The sequence below is a fragment of the Lepeophtheirus salmonis genome, chromosome 6 (assembly GCF_016086655.4).
Source record: "Lepeophtheirus salmonis chromosome 6, UVic_Lsal_1.4, whole genome shotgun sequence".
NCBI lineage: Eukaryota > Metazoa > Arthropoda > Copepoda > Siphonostomatoida > Caligidae > Lepeophtheirus > Lepeophtheirus salmonis.
Window position 1 is genome coordinate 21,770,540 of NC_052136.2, and position 17,287 is coordinate 21,787,826.

At 29.9% G+C, this 17,287-nt stretch overlaps 1 protein-coding gene across 6 annotated transcripts in view; it reads left to right on the plus strand.

The window, feature by feature from the left end:
- fra (neogenin protein frazzled) overlaps positions 1–17,287 on the plus strand; it is a 290,853-nt gene that overhangs the window by 91,290 nt on the left and 182,276 nt on the right. For 2 of the 6 annotated variants that reach the window (XM_071889048.1, XM_071889051.1), the window contains exon 2: positions 5,876–5,947. The exons of the other annotated variants lie outside the window; for them this stretch is intronic. The gene's annotated coding sequence lies outside the window, so the exon portion shown is untranslated. The remainder of the gene's footprint in view (positions 1–5,875; positions 5,948–17,287) is intronic. 6 annotated transcript variants of the gene reach the window in all.

Genomic DNA, 17,287 nt, shown 5'->3' on the forward strand with positions numbered 1-17,287 from the left:
ACTATTTATATACCCCAATGATGAATATTGAAAAATGGACCTAGAAGGTGTAGTAGGAAATGTCATATTTACAAAAAGAAAAAGTAAAAAAAAAATATTGGAAATATTTTATTTTATTTTGAATAATGTTGCAAGATTGTTCTTGTGTTCACTCATACTCATACATACAAGATATATAAGCATATTTATACGAATAGATATATAATTTAAAATATAGATCATAGATTTCCCGGTCTCCTATGGATTTATCACTTCCCTACATCATAAATTTTAATATTCTTTAAAGACATGTCATTCGTTCCTCTTTCATTATATTTTTGTCTTTAAATAGGTCACATTGTTCCTTGACAAAAATTAAATCGTAACATCCTCAACGAGCGTACGTATGTACATCTTATGTATATTTTGAGTGCCAATCTGTAAGGATATAACATTATTTTTTTGCTGTTTTGATCCTCCAACAAATTTATGATTCTAATCAGAATAACGATATTGCATTATGTTTTATTGAATTAATTTGAATTTTTTTCGTTTTCCCAATGTTTGTTTAATTATTTTTATGTTGACGCACCATATATATATATATATATAGAATAACAGAATGAATAACTCAAAATAGATAAACTCATTTTATGAGAGCTGTAAATGAGTATATTTTGTTTCTGTATAATAAAAAAAACTCGGGGAAAGCATTAGTAACTTACCTGAATGATTCTCTGTTATATTTACCCTTTTACTCTTCCTTAGAGTTGTGTTTTTTTTTTATTATCAAGCTCGTTTATTTATTTTGATTAAATCCCTGTTGATTCAATTTATTTATTACCTGGGAGCTATGATCTTTGAAAAAAGGAGGTCATTACTGGTGATGTGAGTTGAGTCAGAGAGTAGTAGTTAAATAATTATTTGTTTGTTGAGATAAATGAGAATCATGTTTATTTTTTCATTTTTGCAATTATATAAGTGATGACTCATTATTAGGGAGTCAATTACATTATCCATTCCCTTCCCTTTTATCCAACAATGGGTTTATAAGAGAGGAGCTGGTCCCTTTATCGCTTTCAGTATTTGTGAAGCATCTACTTATTATTAAAATTCAGAATAAGTTGAGTGTGAAATGAATCTTGAATAATATTTACTTCGTTGATTCTCGATCTCCAAGCGCCCTCTAGTAGTACGTCAGACAAATATGATAAATATAGGTTGCGCAATCTATTTGTGCCAAGAAAATGACTTTTTTTAAACGCAATTTTTTCTCCAGCCTGATTTTAAAAAAAAACAAAAAAAACTAGATTCTAAAAAAATGATGGATTTTAATTTATTTAATTCAATAAAATCACCTTCAGCTTCAATTAAAGTTTTTATTCGAGGCTGAAAGCACGAGAAGACCTTCAGAAAATTGGTCCCTTGGCAAATCCTTCTTGATCCGACTGATAAGTTTGTCTATGTGCCCGTGGTTTGACGTTCCATCGAACCCCCAAATATAAAAATCCAACGGAATCAGATCCGGTCAGGCCAAAATTCCGGGAAGAATAATTCCTCAAAATTGTAATGGAGCCATTCGATACGATTTTTGTCAAGGTGTGGCAGGGAGTCGAGTCTTTTCCCCACATTTTAAACCTCCCATTGGCAGCCATATCGATATTGGGCTTCACCTTGGTCTTTAGCGCGTCCAGATAGGCTAATCTGTGTTATTGCTCCCGGGCGATTTCAACGAGGGTTTTGTGCCTTTTCCAAATATTTGGACAACAAATTCGTCAATTGCTGTATTAGTGATTTCGTTTGCTCAAAAGAGTACTCCATAGTGAGGCCATAGGCAGTTTGTGCACCCTGTAAGTTAACTTCGGAATATTCCGTATATAGATATTTTTTTTCGTATCAGGAAGCCAGGAACATTATAGTTGATAGTGGTCCCTCTATGTTAGCATATTTTTATTACATTATCACAAGTGTGTTTTTTTTAAACAATCACTGCAATTTAAACAATATTGCCCCATCCCTTCAAATAATATATAAATTGTTTCAATTTACTAAATCAGATGGGACTCTAATGACTATTAACTCAATTTATAAAATCCAAATTAAAAAGAATATGTAAGACATCCTAGAATGGGCTCCCATTCATTGTTTATAAATCCTAACCGTGCCCCTGGAGAGGGTTCCTTATTTATGTAATATATATAAATGAAAATGAATTATACATGGTCTTTCCGGCCAAGATAATGAAATAAATTTGAATTAACATTACATATTTTAAATGTATACAATATATAATAATTGGAAGATACTTTTTCAAGTTGTGATTAACCTATATACAAAATTAAGAGGGTTTTTTTCTTCTTCTTCTAACTCGTAGACCACCTGTTGTCCCGAGAAGTCAAAAAGTTTCTTCTAACACAACCCATCACTTGTTCATTCCATGCCAAATCATAACATTCCATGAATAATAGTAACAATAATAAGACTACGATAGCTATAAAGACACGCACATCTCTATTATCTATTTGAATCTAAATTGAAAATAAATCAATGTTCTATGTAAGAAAAAAAATATATATATTGAAAAAAAAGTCATGCGGCGTTTTATCCTTGTTTTCTCTATTAAAAAAAAAGTAGAGAAATCTTTCCAGCAGAGTTTGCAATGCACAAAAAATACATGAGTTTTGACATCGTAATACACAGACTTCATTTCAGAATAAAATTTATATAAATAATATACTTTCACGTTTATAGAACGAGACACTATCCATTCACCGTGTTACTTTTTGTAATATACCCTTTTCAAAAAATGTACATTAGAATTGTATAATATATAACTAATTAATCAAAAAATCATTTTCTTCAAGGTAATGCATAAAGTTTTAATTGGAGGGGTAAAAGTAATTTTTTATAGAGGTAATATTTTTGGAATATGTATTCCTCAATATCTTTCTGCTTTTTTCTTAAGAATTTATTTATTTACAATTATTTTCTAATGTTATCCAAGAAACTTAATGATATAAATTATTAGTATTTAAAACTACAATGAGTTATTCTATATGGAAAATAATAAAAAGAGAAGAAGGCGAGTGGACAAGAGAGCGTTAATTAATCCCTCCCTTTAAAAAATTCAGTTAATCTTAAAAGGGTGATTAAAAATAAAATAAATATATTATTTCCCCTCTTGTTTTGCGTAACACCGCTGACAGGTCCAACTTTCAAACCAAGACTCTGTCGAGACCCAGGGGGATCTTGGACCTATTTGAGCATGTATTGATCTGAACTTGACTATCAGTTGATAAAATTGCAACTTAATCCAAAACTCACTCATTATGGACCAATTTTATTTAGAGTAACGCTCAGTACAAAGGCGTCAGTTGCAACCAGTGCTTTAATTTTTATCATATTGTTTATTGTTGTATATTATTTTATATATTTTTACTTCACATCAAGAATTTATCTTAACCATTGTTCTTTAATTTATAATAAAGAACAATATAAATCTTATTATATAATATTCAGACGTTATGTCTTTGTGACAAGAATTTTCCCTGAGCAATTATTTTAGCAAAACATGAGTATGTTATATTTTAAGTAGATAGTAATTTATTTTAAATTGTTTTTTGTCAATTCAATACAGAGAAAATAAAAAGATTCCTGTTCGCTCCTAAAGAAGAAATTGTATAGTTGCTAAATATTTTACATGAAACAAGTAGAGTTGCGACCTGATAAACAGTTATTATTTTTTTTTCTTCTTATTTTCTAAAATATTATATTTAATTACAAAATAATTACTAGTGTATGATTGATAAAGGCTGAGACGAAAATTTGCTGAGGAGTAATAAGTGTAAGTAAGCCTTTGTTGGATTCTGAGGACAATGGAGTATCCATATTGGAAAAATTCCTACCTATATCCTGGCTAGATACGGAATGGGAATATTTGGCTATATTGCACTGAGTGTCAATTTAAAAAAAAAAAAAAAAAGGTATATCTTTATATAAGCGCTCTTATTAATTATTTATCCCTATTTAATATTTCAAACGTATCAGCAAGCCAGAACCATTATACTTGATAGTGGTCTCTCAATGCTGTTAGCATATTTTTATGACATTATTGCTGGCGTGTTTTTTACATTCACTGTAATTCAGACAATATTACCATACCTACAAATATTATATAAATTGTTTCAATTTACTAAATCAGATGGATTAATTAAAGTACTAAAATATCTACTTATATATATATATATAATTGGTGCAACTTCATCTGACCAATAAAGAGGAACATCAGAATATTGAGTCAATATTTAAAAAAAAAATTCATTGGCGTGACCGAAAATGTATTATCTTCATTTTTTTCGTCTGTCGCAAATTTCAACACCAAACTTTTATTCTTAAACAATAAATTTATTAAGCAGGTGGCCCATTCAACTCAATTGACAATTATTAGCTATTTTTCACGATAAATTTTTCAATGGCCAAAAAATTTCTGCGTAGTTATGATCCATACAAAGACCTTCATGGTCAAACTCTATTATTGGCATAGCTTAGTCAATTCTCCATTTTTATGATAATTTTGGCAGTTATGGGATATGATTTTTTATTCATATTATATATGAATATTAAAATAGAACAGGATATATAAAATAATATCAAATGCTTATGGCTAGACAACCATAAACAACTATGTATGTATATCTATAAAAAGTAATAATCATAAAAATAGTTTATTTTAGAAATATGGTTATTTTGAAGAAAATTGGATCGTTCCTGGAGGCAGAATCTTTGAAAAAAGATTTTAAATTAAATAATGATTTTATTTGTTAAATTTTTATTATTTAATCTAATTTTTTAAATAAATTTCTACGCATATGCATAAATATAAATATTGTAATTTAAGTTTTTTCAACATAGTCATTACAATTAGCATTGCATATATACAAAAGCAATTACTTGGGCCAATTATGGCTTTATTTTTTCACTTATTAAGTTAAAGAATTGTTTCACAAAAAACAACAAATTCTTATTACTAAATTTTAACTTAATTTTAGTGCTGGATTTGAATGTTGCTTGAGCTCGAAAAAAAAAAACTCGATTATGTTAAAGTCGAGAATCTTTTGAAATGACATACTCAAACACGCTCAAAGTATTATTGGAAAAGCTACACTAAACTCGAAAAATCAAAACTTGAAATAATCGATTATAGATTAATTTCGTCTTTATTTGTCTTTACTTATCAATTTCGTTTTTTTATTTTTTTGGTGGGAATTTTTCTTCTGTTTCGATTAAAAAAAAATTGAATCCCCACGACGAAGAAATCTGCTTAATCTGAGCCGGTTTAGAATATTAATGGGAATCTTAAGATAAATATATATGGGTGAAATAAATATATATTGTGTACAAGTTGTAACTTTTCTAAACAAGTTGTACAAGTAGAAAGCAAAAACTGAAGTAAATAATTTTAAATGATAGATTTACAGTACTTGAGATATGGATAATAATGCAATAATGGAATATTAAATGGATGATCTATATTTTAATGATGTAATTTTGTACACATTTAATAGAAATAACTAAAATATAAGTATTCTTTAGTAGGAAATAAAGTTAAAATACAAGTTAACTTATGTTATTTGTAAATACGTAACAACCATTTTAATAGATCAAAATTAAATTAAAATATCAATTAATAGTTGATCATTAGAATGATCAATGTTGTAATTAAATAATGTATTTTAAGACGTAGATATTGCTATTTGTACAATATACTTATACAAGTTGCAACTCGTACAGACATCACAACTTTTATTCTACATATGTAGGGTATTTCCGTGTACACTGCCAACACAACAATTAACATTCTATCCATTCAATGAATAAATATTTTTATTTTCGTTAGGATTCATCTATGCACATGGTTTATAGATTCACCCGTTTCCAAGTACTAGAGTATGAAAAAGAATGAAAGATGGTAATTATGGGATTAAATTAATTAGAGGCTATTCATACATGCCTTGAAATTAATGAAATAAAGAGATTAGTTTTAAACATATAGGATATTTGAATTAATAACAGATATGATATAATGATAAAAATACAAAAATATATTTAATTTGTAAAGATTTGAATGGGGTTGAGGAATTGTGTTCTATAATCTATAAGGACAAAATATATATGGATAAGGGAGGGGATCTGCTGTTGAACCTTGTATAAGACAGTTGTTTTTAAAGTTTTTACAGTGTCTACCTACTGGAAAAATATCCAAATCTCCTAATACCATCATTATAAGGAAACTGAATATACAATAGAGTGTTTTTACATGACGTCAGTATTGTTGATATCGTCCATTTTGGTGGCCTAAAGAACCACAAGTTTTATAATAATGAAACCCTTTTTTTTTTATTATTATTAAGAAATATAGTAACCTATTGGATGTCAAAATGAAACAAAAAAATAAAATGAGTTCGAATTTTGTCTATCAAAAATTTATCCGTGTATTGCCTAGTTTTATTATATATTTTACCAAAATATCTATTAAAAATATGCTATTATATCGTTATAAAATCTTATTTCCGTATTTGAGATAAAAACTAACTATTAGAATAGAAATAAGTATAAATATTTATTTACCTAATTACTCAACTATTACCCTCCCTCTCATCAATCTAGAACAAAAAATTGTACAAATTTAGCCATTTTTATAAATTCTTAGTTGGTATAAATTAAGTTGAATTCAAATTTTAGCGTTTATCATTTGCTTCTAGTAGTATTCTAAGTAGGTGTTTGATGGAGTTTAATCAAGATTAGTTGGAAAATTATACGCTTAATTTAGTAAAATTATCAGCTTTAAGCCTTCTTCAATTAAGATGCAATTCATGACGTCAGTGAAAATACTTTATCACATTGGTTTTAATTATTTATAAACTACCACGAGAGGGAGCTCGCTCAACACCAGAGGTAGATGCAGCAAAGTTTGAGATCTACCATTGGTCTAATAGATTATGCCTACTTACAGAATACATTTTATTTAAAATATCAACTAAATTTATTTTTTATATACCATCTCTACATATGTGTTTTTGAGTTGCAGCCCCTCATATATTATACAAAAGAAGGATGGTTTTAAACGTTTCAGACCTTATAATGTCACTTTTTAATAAGTTATAAAAAATATTTAACCATCATAAACGCGTAATTAATGTGCTTAGAATTGTTAGAATGAGGTAATGTAAGGGTATTTGTTGTGTATGTGTGAAAATGAGGAAAAATTTTCATAGGTAAAGTTTTCATTAGATTAGATTATTGGTGAGAAATATCAATGAGGAGTATGAGGGGATATACCCTCCCCCCCCTTCCTCTCTTATAAAAGTTGTTAACACAATTTCAATGTTTAAAAAAAAACTGCAACTTATAATAATAACAAATTATAATGCAAATATAATTCAGGGTTTTATTTTAAGTAAAATACATCTAGTTTGGTTTTGTGTTGACAGCTCATATATATATCCATTAATCCCCAGGTTCTTACATGATTATAATTTTCTCGAAATGGATTTCATATAACCTATTGAACGTATATAGAAGAGCTATTTTATATTAAAAAAACTGCACACTTTGCAAAATCTTGACGTATCCAATTTTGTATGTTGGGCACATATGGAACACGTGCTCTGTATTTGATGTAAAAAAACGATAATTTGCTATTGGAATAATATGCAGAATCTGGCAAGTTGCAGTGTATTGCATATAGGGTTTTGTTTGTTATTTAATTATGGTGTTATATCTTTTTCTCAGCTCAACTCCTAGTTCAACAAGGACTTACTTACAGCGTTACTTTTTGTCTTTCACACAGAATAACAATAACAGCTTTGGTAAGTTTACAACACCTACAACTACAAAAAGAGGTTTTCTCTTCATTTATTATATTAATTGTATCTATGATAATGATACTCACCTTCATTAGTGTAAAGAGTCTAATTACACTATCCATCCCCTCCTCACTTTTTAGTTAGTAGTTTAAATAGACGATTATTATCCAATACCTTGCAATGAATTATGAAAATAAAATAATAACGACCACTTATATTATGATGGCAAAGAAATTAAACAAACATATCAGTAATTAAGTAGTTGATTATGATATCCCAAGTTTTTGTGTGCCTTATAGGGAATGATGATTTGTGCTAAAGATGGGGGTTTTTATCATGGCATGGAAAATAGGACAACAAATATCATAATAAAAAAGCAAAAACTAATATTTGCAAAAGACTCGATGATATTTCTCACAAAAAAAGTTATATGAATATGTGTACCTCATGCCAAAGGAAAAATAAATAAACAATACTTGTAGGGTTATTTTTCATCATGTTTTAAACAACGATTTTTTTACTTCAACTTTTTGCGAATCCCATTGTTTGTTTGGTTTATTTATATGTACATACATAAAAGGCAATTTTGATTTTTTTTTGTTTTGTAAAATCTAACGTTTATTTTAAAGTTTTGTCTGCCTCCAGCAGGATATAACTTATCGCAAAATGTTTTTATATTATTTTTACACGTGTGTTAAGGCTTGTCACAACATTGTAAGTAATGTCACAAATGCCAAGAGACACCATTCCATAAATCCAAGGGTTCTTAAAGGAAAATAAAATGTATATAGATTATTTATGTACTATATAGGTACACAAAATTAATTTAGAGAAAGTTATTTTTTTCTTAAATATATATTTTGTGTGTATAAGTAGAGTTGTAGATAATATGGCTTACTGGTATGCTAAAAAAAACAAGAAGTGCATAGGGTACCAAATTCTTTTCAACTTAACTTAATTCTTGAAGATATAACATCTAAGTGAAAAATAATCACCTTACGTGAGTTCATGGAAGATGGAGATTAAGAGAGAAGATTTTTGGGGAGTTATAATGCTATGTTTTTGTCAGACACACACAATAACTTAGTATCGAAATAGGAATAATTCCTGGCCTGTATTCTTGCAAGATATAGAGTGGGGTTTTTTTTTCTTTTTCTCAAAGATTCTCTCAGCTAATTCAATGAAGCTTCTCTTCTCTCAAATAAATCTATAAATAGTCGAAGTGACCACGTTCATTTTCAGTCAGATTTTACAGTCTCCTCCGTCTAAAATGTAACAATTTTTAAAAGATTAGATAAAGGTTATGTTTGAAAAATTCATAAATACAATCAAGGGACACCTTATTTAGCTGCATTTTGCTTTAATTACCAACTCCAGCCTGGTGTGGAATTTTGCAAAGCAGTTCTTTACAAAGCTCAGGTCTAGATTAGCTTAAGCTGCGATGATGGCGACCTTCATTTGTTGTGTATAAGAATCCTGAAAGCTTCCACTTGAGATCCCCAAAAATACCTACGTCAAAGGAGGGGTAACAGTCAGGTATGTGGGAGGAGAAGTGTCTTGCTTTTCAAGCTTGTTGAGGAGGATTTTCACACGCTTTACTACATCCCATGGATTTAACCCATGAGAAGGAGTTCTCTTGTAGGCATGAAGGTTTAAGCATTACATTATCAAGCGGCGGATGGTGGTCTGAATGCTGTCAAATTGACTAGTAAGTCTATTGACTGTAATATTTCCTCCTTTGCCTTCAATTGTGCCTTTAACTACCAAAACCAATTATTTTAGCCTCTCATACATTAATAGAACCCTTGTTTAAGATTTTGGTGTGCCTCTTTCGGTTACCCTATACAAAATGGAACGGTTATATCCTAGCACTTAATAGATCTCTTATGGTAATTTTCACATACATTGATAACTCCAGAATTGCAGTTCTGCATTGCTCAATATTTTTAATTATGAAGCTCTTATTCATCAGTTCTCTTTGCGCACAGTATCTTTCGACAAATTTATATTATAATTTATAGGGTTCAACATTGAAATACAATCGTGTCCACTCATTTGGGCGTGCTTTTTTTGGTGTACAGTTTTTGAGTGAACCTCTATTCAGTGCAGATCATTTCAGCCTGTTTCTATTTGGCACGATATCATTTTGGCGTATAAAAAATATATTTTATTAGAATTATCTTCAATCAAATTAAGGATCGTATCATCACTGAATAGTCAAATAACAACAATAAATGTAAACATGTAGATGCTAAGTTTTATTCTTGATGGTACATGGGATCCGTTCGGTTTACTTCGTGTACGCAATATATCTGCCTTCAGCCTTGAAAAATACTCTCATATTATCCCGGAGGAGTCTGACTCCTCAAGGGGGATTATCTCTTAGTGGCTCGAAGAAAGATGTTTGGAAATACTTATCACTGGTCCTAACCAACGTATTGGAAAAGGGGAAAAAGCTCATGCTCTTCCAATGTCCTGCAACTGAAGTTTACTCTCCCTTAACGGCTTAAGAGGAGAAGAGGAGTAAGAAAAAGTTGTTGGATCGAAGGGGAAATCCTGTACTAGAGGTTGTAAACTGGCGAGGAAGAGTATTTGGATCACTATTTGGCAGGATTATGCATTCAAGCTGAGGATTTCGAATATCAGACGGTGGGTGGGTGGGGCTGCTGTATTTTGTTCTGTATTACCCTCAGTCGATTGCCCTAGTGAATATTGCCTCATAACTAAGAATGCTAACTCATCAATTGAACAATATTATATTTTTATGGGTTCTATAGCGAGCTTCCTTGTTTGAATGTGGTAAATCGCCTAGTGAGGTGTTAAAGGGATGAGAGAAACGGATAAGGGTTGATGGCCAATTCCCTGGACTAAGAAGATTCCTGACGTCTTCTACTCTTATCTGAATTTAGTTTATCTATGGTTTATTAGAATAAACCCCTATATTATTTTGTGTACTTATTGTTTTCCACCTCTAAGGGATGTTACGGCTCAAAGATGAGACACCGTAATTCATTATGTATCTCTCTTCTTAAACTATATCATCCTTCACTAAACTCTTTCAACTTCCTGCAATCAACTATATCATTCAGTTTTTACATCTCCATAATGCACTTAAGTATATTATACTTATCAAACCATTTTTTTTTCTAATTTTGACTCGCAGAAGAAAATGCAACAAAGCCGTGCTCTTTTATTGTAAATTCAACCTCAATCTGCCGATATATACTTTGTATAAAATTTAACAATTTCAAGAATTGCCAACGAAAAGACTTGGATTTTATATATGCAGTGGCATTGGATAGATTAAGAATGACATTTATTAGTTAGAGTCGAAGACAATCTATATTATGAAATTACAATAAAACAAAAATTGATTATATTATACAAATAGTCTTATTTTTTAATTAAAAATATCTAAATTATGTTATGGACATCATGAGCAATAATAAATGTACAAATTCTTAATTTCTATTTTTGATGGGACATAAAAATGGCTCGATTAAATCGAAATAGACACGTTGCCACTCATTGTACTTCATTCCACTTTTGCAATTTATTTTGATGCACGGCCAAGTCTGGGTTACCATGGATTTCCTGTAGATTCTGTAAAGGAATAATTCAAAGTGCAAATACGTTGATCCTCTGCTTTCTACAAACTCTATAGTACAGATTTTGACTTGATGATGTGCCATGAGAAATGGATAACAAATTACTAATTCAATTATATCTATGGTTTACATCTTAGTTTCGACTTACATCTATTGGATTATATAGAGAATAATTAAAAATATTAAATATGTGACAAATATTTAAACTTTACTTTGACTTTAAACGATTTGTATTAAACATATCATTGGACTTATTCTTAATTAAACATTAGTTATGAATGACGATAATCAAATTTGATCTGCATTTAAAGAAACAGTCTTAAAGTATAAGACTGATTAAATGAAAAATAGGTTTTTACTTTCAATAAAATATTAACCTTCCTATTTATGTATATTCCATATTAATCGAGCTTAAGACATCATTAGATGGACTCTTGCTTTCAATTCCCACTTTAAACAGTTGCTGCATTGCCTCTGGGTATCAAATACAACTTCCAGCATTTCATTTTTTTAATTATGATATATTTCATACATAATTTTATAAGATTTTCTATTTTGAGCTAGACTAAACAATTTAATTGATGGAACAATACTCTTGAAATCTATAGACTAAGTGAAATTTTGCAAAGTATAAGATATTCCCTTTTGCACCAATGATGCATTATGCATTTTGCGTTTATTCCCTTGCTTGCATAACTGTTTGTGATTAATATAATAAAACGTCATGATAGCTAACCAACTAGTCTTCTCCCAAATAGTATTCATATTGTCGGGTTTACCGCGTCATTCTTCGGTTTCTTTTTTATAGATTATCAGCAGTTAATGTACACGTGGGCATACATATGTATATCATGGTATGTTAGAAAGATATAACTTTTATTGGAAGAGTTGTCAAAGTGTAACAAATATTTATGTTTTACTAGTTCAAATATGTGTATATACAGATGTCTAAGACTTGTTTAAAGAAATCGACCAAAACAACATTACATATATTTATACTTATTTAATGGTAAAACCTTTTTTTTTCTTATGGCCTTGAAGCAAGGAGAAAAATAAGGGTAGAAAATGGTGACAAATGACCAGTTCAAAGGAAATTTATGGTCTCCAAAGGACTAACAAAAATATATACAAAATATTATATATACATACATATGTTGGTTAAAAAAATAAAAAGTTAGTTTGCTTTATTTTCCAATATGGTACATACACAGAATATACTTATAGTTATAATATGTAATTTTGAGACCTTTTTATATTATTTGTGTCTCTACAAAAGCTATATGGTCAATATTTACCATAGGTGGATAAACATAAATTGCCAAAATCCATTATAGAGTAGTGTTGTCACGGTAGTAACATTTTCGTATCTATTGCATTACAAAATAAGATATTGATATTTTGGGACTTATCCATACTTTTTCGATTAAAAACATAAAATTAAAATGTTTGTAAGGGCGATTAAAGTACACTTATAGGGGGCTCCAATGTGTTATAGTTTGGAATGGTTGAGGGAATGGTTTACAGAGTCGGGGCACAAAAATTGCAGTAGCATCACTTAATTACTAAAAAATTGATTTTTACGGAATCAAGAAAAGATAGCTCAAAATCACAAGCAATCACAGCCAACAGATTGGCCGCCCATGACGATGAAAACCGCGTCCTTGGCGTACCATACTATTATGATAGCAGGTCCAAGGAAAACCAGATTTTGATGGGAGGTGCACCATACATTTGATATTAGTGCAACATGAGGGCCACACAGAGACAGGGTAGGAATCAGCCATAGTGTTGCTGCCGAAGTTTTGTTTCTTCTTCGCTGAATGGGGCTATAATTGACTTCTTGATGTTGTAGGCAGTTCGGATGGACCAACAGTCTTTGCAGGCATGTGGGGACGGACGCATGCGCGAATGAGATTACACACGCATTACCTTTTTATTTTGTTGCTCCGACATTTTTACACTTAGAGACTTGGGATAAAAGCAAAACTTTATTTTTTCTTTTGGCTGTAGTTTATTTGGATAACGACACCTCGTAATTGAGAATAACGGGGATAAAATCGAAATTAAGCCATATTATATGTTTTGGGTCCCCACTCTTTATTTGGGAATTAATTTTATAAAGGACAATCTTCTTATTTATAATTTTTTGTAGAGGAAGGGGATGGGGAGGGTGTGACATCATTGGCAATCCAATATATTCATGGCAAAATGACATTGAAGTACCAGCTTAAATACCAATTATATAGTGTAACGTTTTAAATTTGTCAGTATCCCAGTACTGCTATACTGTACAACATAAATAGAGAATGAAAGATATTCCCCCTCTGTTACTTTAAAGAGACCGAAATATCCTTGTGTTTCTATCATCTTTTTGCTCAACACTATATACAAATATTTTACCCAAATCTAATTTCTTTTGAATAAATGATGCTTCATTAGTTTTGCTGTATTATTAATTTAAATACTGGATTTAAATTTCAAAGTTCCAAAGAATATATTGAAAAAAATATATTCTTATTTTTTATATACAACGCCATTGATAAATATTGAGAAAGGGGAGATCTCTTATTCAAGTATTGAACATGTCTTATATGATCTAATATTTCATTAATTTATTAATAATATATCTTTATAGTCTACAAAATGTAATATTAATTTCTCCAATTTCCACTATTTTAGATAACTATTAATCCACAAAAATAATATATAGTGATAAAAAAGTATTCAATTAGTTTTTTTTTCGTTCTTCATTTATCTAATCATTATTATATTATATATAAAATTATAAAAAAAAAACACACACACAACAATCATAAAGTGATGTTATAGACACAATAAATAAGAAAAAATATAATTTAAAATAACATACTACTTCAAAGACAAAATATATCACTTTAAAAAAAAAAAAAAAAGGACAAAAAAGGAAACTAACACAAATAAGGGAGGGAAATTTAAAGAAACTCTGAATCATTAATACGTTAAACGAAGAATATATAGTTTTCACAGTTAAATATGATTTTAAATTCTAAATTGTTTATCTATAAAGTCATCCAAACTGGATATATTCAGAGTTTTATCAAAATCTCTGTTCCGATCAATATTGCATATAATCCTTGTAAAGATGGAGTCTGCATCTGAATGGGATTGAGTCTTGTGAGACATAGCAACAAGTCGGAAGAATTTATAAAGTACCCAATTAGTTCTTTGATGCTTATAAATATTATCATAAGTAACAACTAATAAGGGAATTACATTTTTATATTTCCAACATATCCATTTTAAGTAACGCATGGTTAATTAAACTTGATAAGTAGAAGTGACTGCTGCTTTTTAGGGAACGTTACTTCTTTTTTTTCTTCAATAATGATTGAGTTAATCAATTAACTTATCAATAAATATATTTGCATATCCCGTATCAAATATCATATCAAATATATATATTTATATTTTGAAAAAAAAGGTACGTATATAAGTAACTGATATATTAAGTCTTAATGATTATAACCACGATACCCTTTTTTCATAAGTTGATTGATGTCGCACTTTTTAATTAAACATCATGCTACTACCCTCAATGGAGAAACATATGTGTGTTGTTGTACTACGTAGGTTACTAAGTAATATCATTTAAAATTAGTCTTTGGTTTATTATTAAAGTAATATGAAAAATGTGTTTCGTGTTAAAAGACATTCAATTATATTACATTAAATTATATGAATTGTAGTCGGATTTGCAAAACCCTGTAACACGTTATATTACAGTAGATTCAAAAATATTATAATTGTTTTCGAAAGGATATTTGGAGTACGTTTTTTCATGTGCATTGATTCCATAGAAATTATTTGAATATGATTAAAACATTAGCCCTCTGTTAGTGGGCATCCTTTATATAAAGAAATTACTAAACAGGTTAAATTAGAAACCAAAAAATAGAACATATGACATTATCTAATCATCAGTTGAACAATTATACTAAGTACGTTATTTTTGTGCTTTTAGTGTATTATATTACTGATTTTTTAACAAATAATTTGAAAAAAGTGTTGACGAATAATAATTAATTTTTAATGCCCAAATATTATTGTTATCGAACATAAAAAATATAAATTGTTTGAGCTCTATACTTTTTGAAAAATTATTGTTTTGACTTGCAAAATTTTAAGAAGGTAATGGAATAATTAAATGATAATAATCATTAATATATGTTGATTCAATAAGCATTGTAATTCTGAGAAATCATCCATATTTAAAACCATTTACTTTTTTTTCAATTATAGTATATGTAGGCACATAGATAGATTGCATCAAAGCTACAATCCATTCGGCAAAACCGCGAGTTATAATTAGCCGGAGGATATTTCTTTGTCTGCTTGAATGCTTTTTATCTTCACAAGATTTCGCTTTTGTGATACCAGTACAGAGGACGTGACTTAATTATTTTTCCTAGTTTTCTTCCCTTGGTGAAACTCACCTAGTTCATTTAATTAAAAGTTAATTTATGGAGGTTGGGTTGTAAGTTATAAAGTTTTTTTTCAAGTATACTCTACGCTCCTAGTGGACAAAAAGTGGTTGCGTTTTAACTTTAGCAAAACCAGGTATAGCAGTCATCTGATTTGTCCATGTTACCTCACTAAAAGTCGTCATATCTAGTTTCAAGGTAAGAAGTTTAATAAAATAACAAAATCTATTAAGTGTCTCCCTGCAATCACCGACTAGAGGTCACAAAAGTTATTCTATAGCTACTACATGGGTTCATAGACGAGTCTGTTTTTAACAATCTGTTATATTAAGTCACTTTTTAAAACTTACATGGACTATAGATCACGTTCCCCAGGGCAACTATGTGTTAACCAAAGACGGCGCCCCGGCTACACGTCCAAGAAAGTAGAGTATTTTTCAGGGAAAACATGGCTGCCTTCTGGCCGGCGGACTACTGGCCTTCGTCTTCATCTGACGTAACCTTCCTGGACTTTGCTGTTTCGTGCGTCTTGGAGGGTAAGACGAACAAGACTTCTCAGCCAAATGTCAATTCTCTGAATGCCGTGATCAGGAAGGAGTGGAACAACTTGTCCTCAGACTTTATCAAGGCCAGCTGTGCTCCTGTTCGTCCCGTATTGAAGCCACCATTCAGAATGGAGGGGAGACATATTGAATGAAAAGTGTAGAAAATTGTTGAATTACCAACTTTTGCTTTAAAAGTTTGCCATAGAAATTTGCACAAAATTAATATATGTAGAAGTGAAAACAGCTTTTAAAATTTTTATGTATGCGTACAAAGAATAAATGTTTCCCCTACGTTTCTGTCATTTCCTCCTTCTCTATCAAAGAATCATTGTCCTTCATTACTTTTTTGACGTAAATTTTATACTTTATCGTGTTCTTGTATCCAGTATTTTCAACTTTTGAATTGTTCTGAAACACTAGTGAGGTCACCTGCACTAAGTGGCCCCTTTTTCAGTTTCCCGTGCATGATCACTTAATACAGATTTGAGTGTATATTTTGATTGATATGGTGTACGTGGTCTTCGTCACTTGGCAACTTTATTTATAGCTTTGGAACGCATTAGTGATTCAATTTGACTATTCAATTATATATTAAATTTAATACGTTTTATAGCCTACATTCTTAATTATTGAGCCCCATGAAAGAACTGGTTTTTTTCCATAGAACTTTCATTATTGGTGTATTTGTCCAATATAAATAAGACAACACCCTAAGAATACAGACACGGATGTAGTTCATATATGTTTCCATAGTCATTCTGTATAATTTCTGATGCGTTTCATGCTCAAAGAAAATGAAAGAAACATATATTATGTACATAAAAACAAAT